This window comes from Tursiops truncatus, chromosome 15, assembly GCF_011762595.2.
Source record: "Tursiops truncatus isolate mTurTru1 chromosome 15, mTurTru1.mat.Y, whole genome shotgun sequence".
In the NCBI taxonomy this organism is placed as follows: Eukaryota; Metazoa; Chordata; class Mammalia; order Artiodactyla; family Delphinidae; genus Tursiops; species Tursiops truncatus.
In genome coordinates, this window is record NC_047048.1 from 18,817,385 (window position 1) to 18,839,648 (window position 22,264).

Genomic DNA, 22,264 nt, shown 5'->3' on the forward strand with positions numbered 1-22,264 from the left:
ATACAGTATTGTTAACTATAGTCACCACGCTGTACATTATACACTCAGAAGTTATGTGTCTTATAACTGAAAGTTTGTACCCTTTGACCAACATCTCCTTATTTTCCCCCTCCCCCAGCCCCTGGCAACCACCATTCTACTCTCTGGTTCTATGAGTTCAACTTTTTTAGACTCCACATGTAAGTGAGATCATACAGTATTTGTTTTCTGTGTCTGGTTTATTACACTGAACATAATGTCTTCCAGGTTCATCCATGTTGTTGCAAATGGCAGTATTTCCTTCTTTTCTCTGACTGGGTAATATTCCATTGTATAAGTATACCACATTTTCTTTTTTTTTTTTTTTTTTTTTTTTTTTTTTTTTTAACATCTTTATTGGAGTATAATTGCTTTACAATGGTATGTTAGTTTCAGCTTCACAACAAAATGAATCAGTTATATATATACATATATTCCCATATCTCTTCCCGCTTGCGTCTCCCTCCCTCCCACCCTCCCTATCCCACCCCTCCAGGCGGTCACAAAGCACCGAGCTGATCTCCCTGTGCTATGCGGCTGCTTCCCACTAGCTATCTACCTTACGTTTGGTAGTGTATATATGTCCATGCCTCTTTATCGCTTTGTCACCGTTTACACTTCCCCCTCCCCATAGCCTCAAGTCCATTCTCTAGTAAGTCTGTGTCTTTATTCCTGTTTCACCCCTAGGTTTTTCATGACATTTTTTTTTTTTTTTAAATTCCATATATATGTGTTAGCATACGGTATTTGTCTCTCTCTTTCTGACTTACTTCACTCTGTATGACAGACTCTAGGTCTATCCACCTCATTACAAATAGCTCAATTTCGTCTCTTTTTATGGCTGAGTAATATTCCATTGTATATATGTGCCACATCTTCTTTATCCATTCATCCGATGATGGACACTTAGGTTGTTTCCATCTCTGGGCTATTGTAAATAGAGCTGCAATGAACATTTTGGTACATGACTCTTTTTGAATTATGGTTTTCTCAGGGTATATGCCCAGTAGTGGGATTGCTGGGTCATATGGTAGTTTTATTTTTAGTTTTTTAAGGAACCTCCAGACTGTTCTCCATAGTGGCTGTATCAGTTTACATTCCCACAACAGTACAAGAGGATTCTCTTTTCTTCACACCCTCTCCAGCATTTATTGTTGTAGATTTTTTTGATAATGGCCATCTGGCCAGTGTGAGGTGATAACTCATTGTAGTTTTGATTTGCATTTCTCTAATGATTAGTGATGTTGAGCATTCTCTCATGTGTTTGTTGGCAATCTGTGTATCTTCTCTGGAGAAATGTCTATTTAGGTCTTCTGCGCATTTTTGGATTGAGTTGTTTGATTTTTTGGTATTGAGCTGCATGAGCTGCTTGTATATTTTGGAGATTAATCTTTTGTCTGTTGCTTCATTTGCAAATATTTTCTCCCACTCTGAGAGTTGTCTTTTCATCTTGTTTATGGTTTCCTTTGCTGTGCAAAAGCTTTTAAGATTCTTAGGTCCCATTTGTTTATTTTTGTTTTTATTTCCATTTCTCTAAGAGGTGGGTCAAAAAGGATCTTGCTGTGATTTATGCCATAGAGTGTTCTGCCTATGTTTTCCTCTAAGAGTTTGATAGTGTCTGGCCTTACATTTAGGTCTTTAATCCATTTTCAATTTATTTTTGTGTATGGTGTTAGGGGGTGTTCTAAATTCATTCTTTTACATGTAGCTGTCCAGTTTTCCCAGCACCACTTATTGAAGAGGCTGTCTTTTCTCCATTGTATATTCTTGTCTCCTTTATCAAAGATAAGGTGACCATATGTGCATGGGTTTACCTCTGGGCTTTCTATCCTGTTCCACTGATCTATATTTCTGTTTTAGTGCCAGTACCATACTGTCTTGATTACTGTAGCTTTGTAGTATAGTCTGAAGTCAGGAAACCTGATTCCCCCAGCTCCGTTTTTCTTTCTCAAGATTGCTTTGGCTATTCGGGGTCTCTTGTGTTTCCATACAAATTGTGAAATTTTTTATTCTAGTTCTGAGAAAACTGTCACTGGTAGTTTGATAGGGATTGCATTGAATCTGTTGATTGCTTTGGATAGTACAGTCATTTTCACAATGTTGATTCTTCCAATCCAAGAACATGGTATATCTCTCCATCTGTTTGTATCATCTTTAATTTCTTTCATCAGCATCTTAAATTTTTCTGCATACAGGTCTTTTGTCTCCTTAGGTAGGTTTATTCCTAGGTATTTTATTCTTTTTATTGCAATGGTAAATGGGAGTGTTTCCTTAATTTCTCTTTCTGATCTTTCCTTGTTCATTTATAGGATGCAAGAGATTTCTGTGCATTAATTTTGTATCCTGCTACTTTACCAAATTCATTGATTAGCTCTAGTAGTCTCCTGGTAGCATCTTTAGGATTCTCTATGGATAGTATCATGTCATCTGCAAAGAGTGACAGTTTTACTTCTTTTCCGATTTGGATTCCTTTTATTTCTTTTTCTTCTCTGATTACTGTGGCTAAAACTTCCAGAACTATGTTGAATAAGAGTGGTAAGAGTGGGCAACCTTGTCTTGATCTTAGTGAAAATGGTTTGTTTTTCACCATTGAGAAGGATGTTGGCTGTGGTTTTGTCATATATGGCCTTTATTATATTGACATAAGTTTCCTCTATGCCTACTTTCTGGAGGGTTTTTATCCTAAATGGGTGTTGAATTTTGTTGAAAGCTTTCTCTGCATCTACTGAGATGATAATATGGTTTTTATTCTTCAGTTTGTTTATGTGGTGTATCACACTTTTTGATTTGCAGATATTGAAAAATCCTTGCATCCCTGCGATAAATTCCACTTGATCACAGTGTATGATCCTTTTAATGTATTGTCAGATTCAGTTTGCTAGTATTTTGTTGAGGATTTTTGCGTCTATGTTCAAAAATCTGTACTCCAAAAACTGTAAGATGCTGATGAAAGAAATCAAAGATAACACAAACTGATGGAAAGATATACCATGGTCTTGGAATGCAAGAATCAATATTGTCAAAATGACTATACTACCCAAGGAAATCTACAGATTCAATGAAATCCCTATCAAATTACCAATGGCATTTTTCACAGAACTAGGACAAAAAAATTTTAAATTTGTATGGAGACACAAAAGACCCCGAATAGCCAAAGCAATATTAAGAAAGAAAAACGGAGTAGGAGGAATCAGGCTCCCTGACTTCAGACAATACTACAAAGCTATAGTCATCAAAACTGTATAGTACTGGCACAAAAACAGAAATATAGATCAGTGGAAGAGGATAGAAAGCCCAGAAATAAACTCACAAACCTATGGTCAACTAATCTATGAAAAAGGGGGCAAGAATATACAATGGAGAAAAGACAGTTCTCTTCAATAAGTGGTGCTGGGAAATCAGAACAGCCACATGTAAAAAGAAAAGTGAAATTAGCATGCTCTCTAACACCATACCCAAAAATGGATTAAAGGCCTAAATGTAAGACTGGATACTGTAAAACTCTTAGAGGAAAATATAGGTAGAACACTCTTTGACATAAATCTCCGCAATATCTTTTTTGAGCCATCTCCTAGAGTAATGAAAATAAAAACAAAAATAAACAAATGGAACCTAATTAAACTCAAAAGCTTTTGCACAGCAAAGGAAACCAAACTAAAATACAACACACAGAATGGGAGAAAATATTTGCAAATGATGCTACTGACAAGGGATTAACATCCAAAATTTACAAACATCTTATTTACAAGCAGCTCAATATATATATATATAAAACCAATCAAAAAATGGGCAGAAGACTTAAATAGACATTTCTCTAAAGAAAACATACAGATGTCTTAGAGGCACATGAAAAGATGCTCAACATTGTTAATTATTAGAGAAATGCAAATCAAAACTACAATGGGATATCACCTCACATAAGTCAGGTGATATCACCTTATCACCTCATAAGTCAGAGTGGCCATTATTAAAAAGTCTACAAGTAACAAATGCTGGAGAGGGTGTGGAGAAAAGGGAACCCTCTTACACTGTTGGTGGGAATGTAAATTGGTATAGCCACTATGGAGAACAGTATGAAGGTTCCTTAAAAAACTAAATACAGAGCTACCACATGATCCAGAAATCCCACTCCTGGGCATATAGCTGGAGAAAACCATTGTTCAAAAGAATACACACATCCCATTGTTCATTGCAGTGCTGTTTACAATACTGCAGCCATAGAAGCAACATAAATATCCATTGACAGATGAATGGATAAAGAAGATGTGGTACATATATGCAATGGAATATTACTCAGCCATTAAAAAGAATGAAATTATGCCATTTGCAACAACATGGATGGACCTGGAGATGATCATACTAAGGGAAGTAAGTCAGACAGAGAAAGACAAATATCATATGATATTGCTTATATGCGGAATCTAAAAAAAATGATAAAAATGAATTTATTTACAAAACAGAAACAGACTTAGAGAATGGACTTATGGTTACAGCAGGGAAGTGCTGAGGGAAGGGAAAAATTGGGAGGTTGGAATTGACATATACATCCTGCTATATTTAAAACAGGTAACCAACAGAGACCTACTGTATAGCACAGGGAACTCTGCTCATTATTCTGTAATAATGTAAGTGGGAAAAGAATTTGAAAAAGAAACATATATGTATATAACTGAATCACTTTGCTGAAACTAACACCTAAAACTAACACAACATTGTTAATCAACTATACTCCAATATAAAATAATTTTTTTAAAAGAAGACCTTTAAAGCCTAGATAAGATAGAAAGAAATTTACAGATCAATGTAGAATAGATCTAGAAATATATAATCCAGGGTTCCCTGATCTGTATCAATTGGTTCGTGTGTCATTAGGAACTTCATATGCAAAAATTTACACAGGAAGGAAATAATGACGATGACCTACAAAACCCAGATTTGTTTGATTCTTTATTTTGTGTATGAACATTTCATTGTTCCAGCACTGTTTATTGAAAAGACTAGTCATTCTCTATTGAATTGTCTTTGGCCTTTGTTAAAAAAAATCAGTTGATTAGAAAACTATTTTCCATAGATAACTAATAAGAACCTGCTGTATAGCACGGGGAACTCTACTTCACTTTGCTGTACAGTAGAAACTAACATAACATTGTAAAATAAATATACCCCAATTAAAAAAAAAAACTACTTCCCCAAACCATAGTACTTATCATGTAGTATTGTAGTTGTTAGTTTACATCTCTGATCCTGCCTTGAATTCAGGACAGGGAAAACTGCCTAGATCACTACTATAACTCTCACAGCATCTTGAAGTAGATGTTTAATAAATATGAATGCTAAAAAAGGGGCAGCCAAAAGAGCTAAAGGCTTGAATGCTCAAAGTCTTCCTTTACTTTTTAAATTTGTTTTGTCTCTCTCTCTCTCTCTCTCTTTCTCTCTCTCTCTTTCTCTCTCTCACTGAATTTCACAGCCTGGAAGGCGTCCAGGCATCTATAATTCCTCCTTCTTCTTTGCCCCAGTTCTCCATCACCAACCTTGCTGACACTGCCTCCAAATGCTTCTTGCGTCCATCACTTTCTTCCCATCTTTGGTATCTCTGCCCTAAATCACTATATGACAGCTTCATAATGCCACCTTCCTCTTTAGCTGCCAGTGTGATCATAGCCAAAACAGAAAATAAATTATATCATGTTCTTGCTTGATATTCTATGATGGCTCTTTATCATCAACAGGGCAAAGTCCAAGGACAGGTATGGTTCATTAGTGGACACTGTCAGGGCTCAGCCCAGATCTCCTTGAATCCCTTCTGCTCTTTCTAAGTACCTATCCCTCACACCAGCTTCTACATGCTTTGCTTCTAAGGGCCACACTGTAGAATCTCTCTGGAGGACTGCCCTGCATGAATGGAGCCTTTGTGCCCACTGGTTCAGAGAGCCAGAAGTGTTAGGGCAGCCTATCTACTGACTGAAACAAGAGTAGGGAAACCCAGCCCTCTTGCCTCAAGTAAAGACAAACTTTGAGATGTAACTTACACTCCAGAGTGCCTCTGCAGGATCAAGTTAAGGCTAGGACTTTGCCTGATATCACATTCCTACTTGGTATACTACTTATCTATTGTGCATAACAAATCCGCCTCCTCCCCCCAAATTAATGGCTTAAAACAACAAATATTTATTATCTCATACAGTATCTGAGGGTCAGGAATCTGGGGGCAGCTTACCTGGCTGCAGTCATGTAGTCAGCTGGTGCTCAATTGTCCGATGAAGGTGGAGAATGTGCTTCCAAGATCACTCACATGGCTGTTGGCAGGAGGCCTCAGTTCCCTGCCAGATGGGTCTCTCCGTAGGGTTGCTTACATGACATGGCAGTTATCTTCTCCCAAAGCAAATGATCCAACAGAAGGAGGGAGCTGGTAAGTAAACAAGAGAGCACCCAAAACAGAACCTAATCTCAGAAGGGTCATTGCCATCACTTCTGCTAGAAGTTATTGGTCACACAAATCAGTCTTGATACAATGTAGGAGGGGACTGCAAAAAAAAGGTACCAGGTAGAGGGGATCACTGGGGACCATCTTGGATACGGGCTACCACAGGTGGCTTCTTCTCCTTCTCTATCCTGCTCCTCCCATTCTCTTATCAGATTTTCCTAGCATTCCTTCTTAATGAATCACTTCCACCTAAATCCTGGTCTCAGGTACTGCTTCTGTGGAGCCCAGCCTAAGACATCCTGCAAAGTCATCCATGATATCGTCCTTGTCTCTTTCTCCAACTTCACCTCTTGCCAACAAATGCTGTGTCCTAAATGCAGCAGCAATATTAGAATGTTGCTTGAAATTATCTGTACATGGCATGTGATCTTTCTATGCCCTTCCTCAGAGTCTTAGTCATCTTTTAATCGCTCTCACTTGCTACCATTAGATATTTGTTGAATGAATGAATGAATGAGTGCATACATCTTAAAGTACTCTCTGTCCTTCATTGGCTATTGCAGGATAGGTAGAGGAAAGGACATGAGGCTTTGTTCTGTCACTTTGGGCAAGTTGGAGAATTTCACCATGCCCTCCAAACTCTGGGAAAGGAAAATAAGAAAATCTATTCATTCATTTATTCATTCAACAAATATTTATTAAAAGTTTATTGTGTGCCTGTACTTTCCTGAGCACTGGAGAGGTAACAGTGAAACAAAGAGACTAAAAGTTACCTTCAGAGGTTTACATTCTAGAGGAGGAAATAGTAACAGCTAAAAAGAATTGGGGTTTACCATGTCCCAGGCACTGTCATGTGGATAGATACAGATAGATAGATGATAGATAGGTAGATATCTGTATCTATATATCTCACTTCATTTAATTCTTACACAACACTTAAAGAATCTAACTTTCTTGAATTCTGACACATTAGGTAATTCTCATTATTATTTTCATTTTGCATATAAGAAGAATAATACACAGAGAGTAAATAATAGACCTGGAGTTCAATCCCAAGTAGTAGTACTAAAGAAATAATTATGTATGACACAGTAAAAACTGTAAGGCAGACTTTTTTCAGGGGACTACTGCAATGAGGGTTTGTAGAGGGGAGAGAGATGGGGCTTAATTCTGAATACAACAAAGATAAGTAGATTTATAGCCAAGGATCAGGGCAGGAGTCAGTGGATGAAAAATTATTAAAAAGGAACTTCAGGGCTAGGGAAATTTTGGCTAAACTGACTTCATAGGATTTTTGCTGAAGACAGGCCAGAGTGATAAGATATGAAGAGTGGAGGATGAGGAATTTGATCAGATATCAAGGGTGGGGGATTTTTTTTACTAAATTGACCCAGCAGGATTCTTGCTAAAACTGGGCTAAATGGGCCCAGGACAGAGCCCAAGGGCAAGGTCCAATCAGAAAGAGGACTCAGAAATAGCTTGACATGAGTTAGGTCAAAGGGAGAGTCTTTCAGAAGCATTTCAGAACCCATTATTCTTGTCTACTCTGCTCAGTGAGTGTAAGTGAAACTGAGCAGGACCCTGTGGGGCTCCTGGGCACGGGAGCCTTTCTGTTTAGCCTCCATGACCTTCCCTGAGTTCCAAAGGGCAGGTTCAAACAGTTGCTAATCAGAGGAGGGAGGAGCAGTCAAGAAACAACAGTGAAGCCTTGGGGCAGGTCCTGGTTCACCTCAAGGGATACACATAACAATATCTTTGAGCTCTTTACAGAACTAAAACCCCCAACAAATGGAAGATGTCAGCATTCTTCATTCCAGAGAAGACCACCTGAGGCCAGATTAAAGAAACCAGAGAAGCTCATCAAGAGATCACCTGAGACCAGATTAAAGGAGTACAGGCCCTGCACACACCCTAATCCTATAAACAACCCCACCCTTGAACCATTGCTATAAAACTCCTCACCAACCTCCCCTGGGTTGGGACATACAGTTTCTCAGGACATGAGTCCGCTGTGTCTCCACTTTGCCTGGCAAAGCAATAAAGCTATTCTTTTCTTCTTCACCCCAAACTCTGTCTCTGAGATTCAATTTGGTCCCGGTGCACAGAGGCTGAGCTTTCGGCATCAGAAGAGCATGAAAAATGCCTTGACATGGCAATACTAGTTGCAAACCTGTCTGCCTATCTGGTTTCCCTCGTCCTACAACGTGTCTCCTTCAAAATTCTGAAAACGGAAAATAATGAAACTGTGCTGATTATCTAGTTTACCTAGAATAAAACTGTCACTTTGAGCGGGAATCACCTAAGAGGCAATGCAGTGAAGAGGCTGAAGTGAGAGTCAGGACTCAGGCTGAGCCAGAACCTGTACCGTAGTGGGGTCCATGTCCTCATCTCTATGATACCATGCTGAGAAATGTGGTTCTAAGATTCTTTCCTCTAGTCCCTTGATAGCAACCTTAACGGTCTAGCTCTTAAGATCCCATCACTTTTACAGCATGTAATCTTGCATTATTTTTATCAGCCTACATACCTCGTCTCCCCTGCTTGACGATAAGCCCTGTGTACAATGAATGCTCCCTTACACACCATGATATGCCATATAAACCATGCCATCCTGGGCGTGTCTTACCATAGGGAATGAGTCTCTATATCCAGGGAATTCCCTCGCAAAGGCTCCTTCAAGATCACAGAGGGAATGAATAAAAGAGTCAAGATTTAGATGCAGGCCTGCCCCATCCCAAGGCTGGCACTTTCAATACACACCCAGTGACTCAGGAAAGAACAATTGCTTAAATAGAATTCTTCTGGCTCAGTGTATCATTCCTGAAAACCTATTTCAAATATTTCTCCATCAGCCACACACACACACTCACTCACAAGTTCAACACATTTACTTTTCAAAACACCCCAGACGGTGTATCTCACATTGATATCTATCCTCCTGTGAGCAAGCTAGGTTCCTGACCCAGATTCTCAGCTTGAAAACACCATGGGGATATACTACAGAGAAGTTAAAAAACAACAACAAGATTTTACCAATATTGATACTTTTTCTTTAGACTCATGGGAATTCATTGCATTGTTCCTAGCATGCCTTTATGTTTTAAACTACTAAATAATTATTTTTTTTAAAAAAGCACAGGGAGGCATTTTTCCCCACGGATATCAGTTTCATTGAAGATTCATGTAGTTTCAACTTCCCAGTGATACCCTAGTTCCCACAAGTCTATAAGAGTTGGGGTCCCAGCAGGAAATATAACATGCTCAGAAGGGGTAAATGAGGAGAATTTACAGAAGCAACCACGTAGAAAATAGTGGGCAGAGATAAGGGAAATTAATGAGGGTGATGTGGCACCTTAAGACTAGTATTAGTGGAGTTTGGGTCTTTGGAGCACAAGCCACCCATTCTCCTTACTTGGCCCCCACAATAAACCCTTCTATGCTATTTAAAAAAAAAAGAGACTAGTATTAGCAAGAAGCCATTAGCACCTTGAGTGTGAAAGAGTAAGTGGGGGAGTGTGTAGGGTGACCTAGTGAGCCATGGAGAGACCTCCAGAGAGGAGCCCAACCTCTAACCATCTGTAGCCTGAGCAGGGTGGGGAGGGGTAGATAACTCTCTCATTCCACCTTCCCATCTCTTGCTGGTGCTTCCCATTGGCCTTACACAACCAGGAGGCTAGGTGATGCAGATTCCAGGGCACAGGGCAGGGTGAAGATTGGAGAGAGATGTGGAGAGGCAAAGTGAGACTCTAGCTCAGAAGCCAACCTCTTTTGCCTGGTGCCCAGCTCTTCAGAAGTCAGATGTCAGAAAAGGGACAGTCGAGGCTGAATGCAGAGTATGATATGTCTGCTATTCTGGGTGTGAACAAGCATCCATTTGGTTAAAATAGGAAATCTCCTCTTCAGTAACTAATGGTTGGATGGATACATTAGCTTTGCTTTTCATAAAGGGGAAAAGTCAATCAACAAGGTATAGAAGAGAAAGAAGTGAATCAAATGCTATAATTAGGAAGCATAACCGAAACAGTCGTGCATTTAACATCTGAAAATTCAAATATGTTGCTTGGGTGGCCAAAGGGGAAAAGAGAACTTAAGTAATGTAGGAAATTCTGTCCACCACACACTGCATAAGCTAGATTTCATCGTGGAATACTGAATTAAAGTCCTCCGAAAAATCTAGTAACTTAGTAACTTTTGTTTCTGTCCATAAAAAATCTTAAATGCTTAATAATGCCCTCAGAAGGTCACAAATAAGTAGCCCTTGATTATACAAAGAAATAAAAATCTAAATAATTATTTGCCATTCAGTCATAAGAACCAAGGGTAGGACTTTAATATTGGATGGGTTTGAACTCCTCTAGAACACTCTTGGGGTTAACTAGTGAACTCTGATCTCAAAACCAGCATAGATTATGTTGTGCTGTAGTAACAGATATCTCCCAAACTTCAGGGGCTTAAACAAATAAGGGTTTATTTCTCTTTTTCCAGCTTTATTGAGGTATAACTGACAAATAAAAGGTATATATATTTAAGGGGTATAACATGATGATTTAATATACGTATACATTGTGAAATGATTACTATCATCATAATCAAGTTAAGTAACACATCCATCACCTCACATAATTACCTTGTTTTTGTTTGTTAAGAACACTTAAGATCTACTCTCTTAGCAAATTTCAAGTATACTATACAGTATTGTTAACTATAGTCACCACGCTGTACATTATACACTCAGAAGTTATGTGTCTTATAACTGAAAGTTTGTACCCTTTGACCAACATCTCCTTATTTTCCCCCTCCCCCAGCCCCTGGCAACCACCATTCTACTCTCTGGTTCTATGAGTTCAACTTTTTTAGACTCCACATGTAAGTGAGATCATACAGTATTTGTTTTCTGTGTCTGGTTTATTACACTGAACATAATGTCTTCCAGGTTCATCCATGTTGTTGCAAATGGCAGTATTTCCTTCTTTTCTCTGACTGGGTAATATTCCATTGTATAAGTATACCACATTTTCTTTTTCTATTCATCCATCAGTGGACACTTAGGGCTTATTTCTCACTCAGTCAGCTGGGGGCTCTTCTCTCTGTCATCTTGTCTTCTCTCTAGGACCCAGGATGATGGAGCTCCCACAATATCAAACATGTCAGGCTGTGGTTATAGAAAGGAGGGTCTCACAATATTAATCAAATGTTTGCACTAAGAGTGACATATGACTCTACAACTCATATCTCACTGGCCAGAATTAGTCACATGGCTCCACTCAGTGGGGCTAAGAATAGCAGTTGTCATGCATCCAGAAGGTGGAGAGCCAGAAATATTTGATGTTTAGAATTAATGGCTATCATATCAATATAATGCCCTTTCCTGTATCCTGAGAGTGGCAGTTGGGACCTGGGATTCTGAACAGAGTGGAAAGTTGGGATCTTCAGACTACGTGGTCACAGAGAGAATTAAACAGTTAAGTCACTGAACCTGTGCCCATGTCATCAGGACAGTATCTTTTAGAAGACTGAAAATGTGGCCGGTGTTGTCACTTGTCAGTGTTTCAGTGCTTTAGAGACATAGTTAACTTTTTTTATCATGAAACCCCATAGAAATGTATGTGACATATATACACATATCTATATACTTCATACATGTACTACTATGCTAACATATTATGTACATTACTAAACGCAGAAAGATAGACGTTTAAAGGATGAGAAAAACAAATATACGCTCTATCGTTTCCCACCAAATACATCATCTCACACCCTCCCTGGGATATTTGCACCCCACTTTGGAGACCCTCTCCTTTACAGAAGTGAGAGGTTTAAGCCACATTCTTAAGGGTGGGAGACTAACAAGACTAATTTTATGTATATGTTTACATAAAATTATCTGTAATCCCAGCTATAACCTCAAAGTTATAACTGTTAATATCTTGGTACATTTCCTCTTTCTCTGTACAGCTACCCAGATATGGAAGTTTTTTGTTTTTTGTTTTTGTTTTTTTGTGGTACGCGGGCCTCTCACTGTTGTGGCCTCTCCCATTGCGGAGCACAGGCTCTGGACGCGCAGGCTCAGTGGCCATGGCTCACAGGCCCAGCCGTGCCGCGGCATGTGGGATCTTCCCAGACCGGGGCACGAACCCGTGTCCCCTGTATCGGCAGGCGGACTTTCAACCACTGTGCCACCAGGGAAGCCCTGGAAGTATTTTTAAAAAAGAAATTATAATGAACAAACTACTTTGTAATCTCCTTTCCCCACAGAACACACTGTGAACAATATATTGCATATTCTTCTACATCATTTTTATAACTTTTTTCACTTTATTTTAGCAGTAGTATATGTTCATTGTGGAATCATATTAAATGTGTATAAGCAAAGAGAAAAAAAATTACCCATTTTCCATTATCCGGACATAACCACTTTTAATACTTTGCTGTTGTGGGGATTTTTTGTCCGGTTTCTTTTCAATACACTCCGAGTCTTCCATTAATGGGATCACATTATGCGTCCTTTTCTGGACACTGTTTTATCATTTTGTATGTATTGTATATACTCTTTTGTGTAATGAAATACTCTCCTACAACACAATTGGAAGGACTCTGCATGGCAATGTTTCCAAAACTGATGTTCTCTGAACATTATTCTAAAAGATTCTAATAGGTACATTGAGGAAAATAAATGTTTGGAAAATACTGCCTATTTGAATTGTTATAACGCACATTAGCTATTAAAGTCTCTGAAAATCCTACAGCTAAAGAAAAATATTTAACTTTGTTTAACATGGTGTTTCTAAAATTTATTCAAGCATGACTCACTTTTTTGAGGCACTTCAAATAACATCCTTCAGAGCAGTGCTGATTACTCTGTAATTATATTCCAGTTCTGCTTTCTTAAACTTATAAGTTGTCACAATTATTAACCATAAATACCTGCATTGTAATGAATATTCTTGTTCCTATATCTCATGCCCTTCATATATATATTTTTTTTAAAAAATTTTTTTTTATGTTTGTGGTATGCGGGCCTCTCACTGTTGTGGCCTCTCCCATTGCGGATCACAGGCTCCGGACGCGCAGGCTCAGCAGCCATGGCTCACGGGCCCAGCCGCTCCGCGGCATGTGGGATCTTCCCGGACCGGGGCACAAACTCGTGTCCCCTGCATCGGCAGGCGGACTCTCAACCACTGCGCCACCAGGGAAGCCCCCCTTCATATATTTTAATATACGTTTAATAAAGCAGAATTGTCAATTCAAAGCTATGGAGATTTTGGAAGCATCTCTTCTGACAAATCACTTTCCAGAAATGCTGAACTTATTTATACTCCCATTGTGAGGACATAAGAATACCCATTTCCGGGCTTCCCTGGTGGCACAGTGGTTGAGAGTCCGCCTGCCGATGCAGGGGACACGGGTTCGTGCCCCGATCCGGGAAGATCCCACATGCCGCGGAGCGGCTAGGCCCGTGAGCCATGGCCTCTGAGCCTGCGCGTCCAGCGTCTGTGCTCCTCAATGGGAGAGGCCACAGCAGTGAGAGGCCCGCGTACCACAAAAACAAACAAACAAAAAGAATACCCGTTTCCATACAACCATGTCAGCACTGGGCATTATCACTAATAAAGTAAGTAAATACATACATAATTGGTCTTCCTATTTCCAAAGCAATTAATGTTTATTGTAGAAAAAATTTTAATTAACATAAGAAAAGAGAGAGAGAGAGAGAAATCACCTATAATCCCACAACTCAAAGAAAATCACTATCAACACGGGAGGCAATATATAACTATGGGTGTTTTGTTTTAAACAAACCTATAATTATGCAAACTCTGTATCATGCTATTTTACAGTTAACATATCTATAAAATGTTATTTCATTGTTTAAATTTGTAGTTGTTTTAATATCAGCAAAGCCGAGTGGTTTTTCATGTGTTTATTATCTCTTGGTTTCTTTTAGATAATCGTTTTTAAAAATTAATTAATTAATTAATTTAGGGCTGCATTGGGTCTTCATTGCTGCGCGTGGGCTTTCTCTAGTTGCGGCGATTGGGGTCTACTCTTCATTGTGGTGAGCGGGCTTCTCATTGCAGTGGCTTCTCTTGTTTGAGAGCATGGGCTCATAGGCACGCAGGCTTCAGTAGCTGTGGCACATGGGCTCAGTAGTTGTGGCTCAGAGCACAGGCTCAGTAGTTGTGGTTCATGGGCTTAGTTGCTCCATGGCATGTGGGATCTTCCTGGACCAGGGCTTGAACCCGTGTCCCCTGCATTGGCAGGCAGATTCTTAACCACTGCACCACCAGGGAAGTCCATACATAATTGTTTAATCACATCTTATGCTCATATTTCTGTTGAAGTCTTTGTGTTTTTCTTATTGTTTTGGGGTTGCTGGTTATATATATATTTAGTAACTACTATTTTTCATGTATGTTGTAAATACTTTCCCCACATTACTGTTTAGTTTTCAATTTTACATATGCAGCTTTTTCACAAAGAAATTTCTGGTTATTATGAAGTTAAATCTATAAAAGTTCTTTTCTTTAGACATTGGTCATGTAAAGATTGGAAATCCCTTCAGTTCTTCAAGACAGTATTATTTTCAGAAAATCTAAATAGACCCATCACTAGTACAGAGATTAAAACAGTAATCAAAGGGTTTCCCCCGCAAGAAAAGTTCAGAACCAGATTGCTTCACGGGTGAATTCTACCAAACATTCAAAGAAGATTTAATACTTATCCTTTGCAAACTATTCCAAAAATTTGAAGAAAAGGGAACACTTCCTAATTCATTTTATAAGGCCAACATCACCCTGATGCCAAAACCAGACAAAGACAAGTACAAAAAAAAAAAAAAATTACAGGCCAATATCTCTGATGAACACAGATGAAAAATCCTCAACAAAGTATTAGCAAACCAAATTCAATGGTATATCAAAATGATACACCATACACCATGATCAAGTTACTCCAGGGATGCAAGGATGATTAAACATCTGGAAATCTATCAATGTTATATAGCACATTAACAAAGGAAAAAAATATGATCATCTCAATAGATGCAGAAAAAGCATTTGACAAAATTCAACACCCATTTATGATAAAAACTCTCAATAAAATGGGTATAGAAGGGACGTACCTCAATATAATAAAGGCCATATATGAAAACCCACAGCTAACATCACACTCAATGGTGAAAAATTGAAAGCTACCTCCCTAAGATCAGGAACAGGACAAGTATGCCCACTCTCACCACTCCTATTCCATATAGTATTGGAAGTCCTAGCCAGAGCAATTAGACAAGAAAAAGAAATAAAAGACATCCAAATAGGAAAGGAAGAAGTAAAACTGTCACTAATTGCAGATGATATGATTTCATCTGTAGAAAACTCCAAAGACTGCATCAAAAAAAGCTATTAGAAATAATAAATGAATACAATAAAGTTGCAGGGTACAAAATCAATATACAAAAATCTGTTGCATTTCTATACACTAACAATGAGCTAGCAGAAAGAGAAATTAAGAAAACAATCCATTTACAATCACAAAAAAGAATAAAATACCTAGGAATAAATTTAACCAAGGAGATGAAAGACCTGTACACTGAACGCTATAAGACATTGTTGAAAGAAACTGAAGAAGACAAAAATAAATGGAAAGATATTCTGTGCTCATGGATTGTAAGAATCAACATTATCAGAATGTTCTTATTAACTAAAGCAATCTACAGATTCAGTGCAATCCCTATCAAAATCCCAAGGGCATTTTTCATAAAAATAGAACAAAAAATTCTAAAATGTATATGGAACCACAAAACATCCTGAATAGCCAAAACAATCCTGAGGAAAAAGAACATAGTTGGGGGTATCACACTCCCTGGTTTCAAATTATACTACAAAGCCATAGTAATCAAAATATGATGGTATTGGCAGAAAAACAGATATACAGATCAATGGAACAGAACTGAGAGCCCAGAAATAAACCCACACATATATGGACAATTAATTTACTACAAAGGAGCAAAGAACACACCATGGAGAAAAAATAGTCTTTTCAATAAATGGTGTTGGGAAATCTGAACAGCCACATGCAAAAATAAAAAAGTAGCTAGACGACTATCTCACACCATACACAAAAATTAACATGAAATGGATTAAAGACTTGGATGTAAGACCTGAAACCATAAAGCTCCTACAAGAAAGCACAGGCAGTATGCTCTTTGACATTGGTTTTAGCAATATCTTTCTATGTATGTATCCTCAGGCAAGGGAAAAAAAAGTAAAAATAAACAAATGGGATTACATCAAACTAAAAAACTTCTTCACAGCAAAGGAAACTATCAACAAAACAAAAATACAACCTACTGAATAAGAAAAGATATTTGCAAATGATATATCTGATTAAAAGTTAATATCCAAAATATATAAAGAACTCATATAACTCAACAACAAAAAAACAAACAATCTGACTAAAAAATGGGCAGAGAAGCTGAATAGATATTTTTCCAAAGAAGACATACAGGTGGGCAACATGCCCATGAAAAGATGTTCAACATCACTAATTATAGGAACATGCAAATTAAAACCAAAGCAAGATATCACCTCACACCTATCAGAATGGCTATTATCAAAGAGACAAGAAATAATAAGTGTTGACAAGGATGTGGAGAAAAGCGGACCCTCCTACACTGTTGGTGGGAATGTAAATTGGTGCAGCCACTATGGAACACAGTATGGAGATTCCTCGAAAAATTAAGAAGAGAACTACCATATGACCCAGCTATCCTACTTCTGAGTATTTATCCAAAGGATACAAAACTGTTCATCCAAAACGAAACCTGTACCCTCACATTCATCAAGACATTATTCACAATCGCCAAGATATGGGAAAACCTCAACAACATGTGAATGGATAAAGAGGATGCCATATGTATATATATATATATATATATATACACATATATATACATGTGTATATATGTATATATATACATATATATACATATGTATATATATATACACATATATATACACAATGAAATACTACTCAGCCATAAAAAAGATGAAATCTTGCCATTTGTGACAACACGGATGGACCTTGAGGGTATTATGCTAAGTGAAATAAGTCAGATAAAGACAAATACTGCATGATTTCACTCATATATGAAATATAAAAAATCTAATGAACAAACAAACAAAATCAAAATAAATGAACAAACCAAACACGTAGATACATAGAACAGAGTAGTGGTTACCAGATGGGAAGGGGTTGGGGGGAGGGAGAAATGGGTAAAGGGGATCAACTGCATGGTTACGTACAGAAAACAAATTTTTAGTGGCGAGCATGTTGTACCATATACAGAAGTAGAAATACAATGATGTACACATGTAACTTATATAATGTTATAAATCAGTGTAACAGAAATTAATTAATTAATTAATAAAAGTTACCAACTAAAAAAGATTATATTATTTTCTTCCAGTATTGATGGTTTCACATCTTTGATCCAGCAGGAAAAACAAAAAGCAGGTGCGCCAGATCCAGGAAGACGGGTTTTATGCATCCTTTAATTTATATTCAAACCTTGCCCACATGATTTAAGTTATCATGCTGTGCACAAACATCTCTCAAATTCCAACCCAGTTCTTTACCTTTTGTGGTCACCAGAATGTTAAAAGTATACTATGTCTTCCTCCTTACCATCTTTGCAAATCTAAATATTCTGCTGACTGTGGCATGTTCTTTTTGCCAGCAAGTTCTGTCCATTTAACTCTATTGATTCAAACTATTTTACTTCTAATAATGAAAGAGTATGTACAAAATATTCTCAAGTACATATACCCATTTTAAAAATCTCTCATCAAATATCTTTTCATCTTCCTGTTATTCAGTCTAATATATTTCCTTACTCTGTTGAAACAGATTTGTGCTGATCGATATTACCCATCAAATGGCCTCCAATATAATAAAGGCAGTGCTTGTACGAAACTTTCAGCAGGGGAAATGGTGAGATCAGCTTTAAGCTTTAATGAATTTGACTACATAAAAATTACAAACTTCTGCTAGCAAAAAAAAAACCCACACAATTAAAATAAATATTTAATATCACTAATAATCAAAAAAGTTTGCACTAAAATAATAATGAGAAACATTTTTCACCTATAACATTAGGAAAGATTAAAGAATGATAACCGCCTGTGTTTGCAAGGGCACAATCAAATATGAGGTTGCCACAGTGGTTGGGAATATAAAAGCTTATAACAAATTTCTGGAAGCCAAGCTGGCAGTACCCATCAAGAGTTTTTAAAGGTCATTTGCCTTAGTATTTCTATTTCTAGAAAACTGACCTCAAGAAATGATCACACGTATGCAAAGCAATTTTTGCACAAGGGTGTTCATTGCTAAATCATTTGTGATATCAACAACTTTAGTGCACAATTTGGAGTTGGTTAATTACATTTTGATGCATCCACATTCTGGAATACTATGTAGCTATTAAAAATCATGTTGCAAAAGAAAAATTAATGACATGGAAAAGTGTGCAATATACTGCTGGGTTAGCAATGGTGGTGTGAGAGCAGTGGAAGTGAGGAGCTGATGCCCGGAAAGGCACAAAGTGATAGATGCCTTTCATGAGCTTACCTGGGCCAGTTCAGAGGTAGGCTGGAGGGAACAGTATGATATGAGGAAATGGTTTGGGAGTCTGGAACTATAGGGGTGAGTTGGCTATGGTCAGTGTCCACATAAAAGGGACAGGGACAGAGAGAAGCAAGGGAAACTTCAGTGATCTTTTTCTTAAATTCTCCATCAACTTCTGAAAAGTCTTCCTATGGTCAGGACATTTTTCACATTATAAGCATCTCCTCCTCAAGCTAGAAGCCTCCAGAACTAACCTTCCCAGACTCCCTTCCAACCATGGCACAGTGATGTGACCTAGGATCTGCCATTCATATAAGCCCCGGTGGGATTTTAGTTTGGATGAGAGCAATCTGAGGGACAGATACTGCCTGGAAGTCATCTTCTGATGAGAATATCTAGGGATGCTTTGAAGAATAGGAGACAGCCTCATGATGTGGATGAACTTCATTCCTAGCTGTGTACTCTCCAACCTTGACTCAAGCCTTTTGAAGGTTCTGTGAAGGAGCTACCTGATATCCTATTTTAAAAATTCCTTTTCACTAGCTGAAGTGAGTTCAGTTGTTTGTAATCAAGCACAACTGACTCAGACCCTACTATTGTTGCAGTGCCCACTATGTGCTCAGTGTATTAAATACATTTATCTCATTTAGTCCTCTTCTACCATTCCAGCTCCTCAGTCAGTAAGTGGCAAAGCGGAGAATGTATCCCCAGATCTGCAAGAACCCCAAACCCATTCTCTAGCTGTGAGCAAGATTTCACTCCTCTGTAACCCTCTGTGTTCTAACTATAGAATGAGCAGTTTGGGATAGAAAGATCTCTGAATTTACTTCCATTTAAAGTAAGTATCAATAGATAGTTCTTTGTCCTGGAGGATTTTGCCCCACTGCTACAGGGAATTCAAGAAATCCCTGTTGGGTGTCTGACATGGTGGTCATCTTTCCACCATCCTAAGAAGAAGCTGGTGAAATGAGATTAATCCAGAGCCTGCCAGTGACCCAGGGGCTTGAACCTCAAGGCCCATCAGTATTGCCCAGCACTGGATACGCTCTGGAGTTACTCTCGATAGCCGTAAACTCACATTCCCAGGAGGCTGTTTCTCACCCTGACAGCCCTCAGGCCACCAGAAGCACTGCCCTCATAAACACTTTTCCAGATAGGCTTCCAAGGGCTTTGACAGAGAAGGTGAAGCAGTGGATTCCAATGAACAAAGTATAGGACTAGCACTGGGGAAATTGGCCGTGTTACTAGCTGGTGGCCCTATACAAGCCATGGGACAGTTCTCATCCTGTTTCCTCCCCTGAAAAATTAAGGACTGTGGTCCAGACAAAATGAGATAATGCTAGTAGAAATTCTTTGAAAAATGAAAAGCAATGTACAAATGTGAGGGGCTATTATTAATTTAGAGAGGAATCGAAGAATCTAAAACTGTCTTGCATTTGAATAGTGCTTCTTATTTTGCAACACGCTTTTCTCATTTTGTCCTCATAGCCACCATATGAGAAAGTAGGGCAGTTATTATTATCTCCATTTTATAGATGAGGAAACAGAAGGAAAAGTGGCAGTGCCAGCCCTGGAGGCCAGGCATCCTGATTTCCAAACCCAGATTCATTCTTGTATATTTGCAGGTAATTTTCTCCTATCCACCATGCAGGTGACACAGAATAGACATTAGAGTACACCGGTCAGTAATGGGGTTGGAAAATTGTCAGCAAGATCTGAACCAACAGAAGGATGTTTGGCCTACATTACTCATTTTGGACTAACAAGTGAGCTTGCTATGAAAAAATGTAGATTTCTGGGGTTTCTCCATTGCAAAGGAGGACAGGTTAAAAACCAGAATTAGACAAATATTAAATGCTGAAAGAGACCCAGCATACCTTTTATAGAATGTGCACCCCACGCCTGTCATCTTCTTTCTTCCATCCTAGAACTCAAGAGTCAGCATCAGCAGTGTGACCTCCACAGTCTGTACCAGCATTAGGCTGTCCCTGGAGCCATCCCACAGAAAATTAATGTCTAAGTAGGAAACTCAGGTTGCAGACTCACAGGCAAGTTTGATTTTATTATCACCACTGGAACAATTATGAAGAGGACATTTCAGGTGCTTTGGGTTTTACAGAGCACTTCTGCACCCACTGGAGTTTCCAAATAAGCCTGTAAGGTAGATTGATTCCATTCTTAGAAGTGACTTAACCAAAGAACATGCAGCTAAGGAAGTTTTATAATTTGAGTTGTGAGCAAACCCAATTGTCCTCTTATATAACTGTGGTCATTGGATTCTTGTCCAGCATACTCCCTTGAGGGACGGCCATTTGATTGGCTTAACCTCACAAATGTGTGTAACAGTTCCAAGCCTGAGGAGGCACCATGTGTTTCCATTGTCCTCTTTCACTCATGTGACCTACTCCAAGAAGAGTGTGCCCTAGGAAGTGGCTAATCCAAAAAGAATGAGGAGACACATGGAGGGGCCCTGAACCCAACCTGAATGCTGATGCTCACAGCATGGAGTCCAACACAGCAAAGTCAAAGAGCAGCCAAGCCATGGATGAATCAGCATGAAATAAATGCTGGGGGTTCAAGGCTTCTACACTATTGGATAGTTTGTAATGCAAAATATTGCTGCAAATGGTTGACTGGCACAGTTGCCTTTACTAGAAGAAGTGATTATAAACTATAGGGTCCATGAGGATTAAAAAAAGGCTTCTTGATTCTTCATGGGTGGCAGGTAAGAACTTCTTTCTCTACACATAAAGCAAGAAGTGTTCCATTTCTTTATCTTAAAGCAAACTAATTACAGCTCCAAGTTTACAAGTGCTAAAGTGATGACATGACCAGTATCACTCAGTCCTAGACTCCCTCCCCACTATGTGGTCTCATATAAAATTCCTAAGCATATGTATCACCAGCCAAGTGAAGGAGAGGCCAAGGAGGTCCCCAGTTTTGCCCTTGCTCCTTCACTGCTCTGGAACCCCACCGACATCATTGCTGTTGCAGCCAAGTTCAGAAATCACAGTGGAGAAATGGAAGGCTTCACTTTTTATTGATTGATGCCATCCAAGATTTGACTGGGTCAGGCTAAATGGAAAGTCCATTAGATGCTATTGAGTCTGACCGTAAGAAGAGTTGGATGATCATATAGTTTAGAAAGTTTACAGTGAGTCTCAATGATCTCAGAAATACAAAGACATCTCTAGGTTTCTC

The 22,264-nt window shown here is 38.5% G+C and overlaps 1 protein-coding gene across 1 annotated transcript in view; it reads right to left on the reverse strand.

Moving 5' to 3' along the window:
- The window catches only part of HS3ST4 (heparan sulfate-glucosamine 3-sulfotransferase 4), a 743,578-nt gene that overhangs the window by 555,780 nt on the left and 165,534 nt on the right, over positions 1 to 22,264 (reverse strand). Inside the window, exon 3 of the mRNA XM_073792188.1 lies at positions 6,236 to 6,424. The gene's annotated coding sequence lies outside the window, so the exon portion shown is untranslated. The remainder of the gene's footprint in view (positions 1 to 6,235; positions 6,425 to 22,264) is intronic.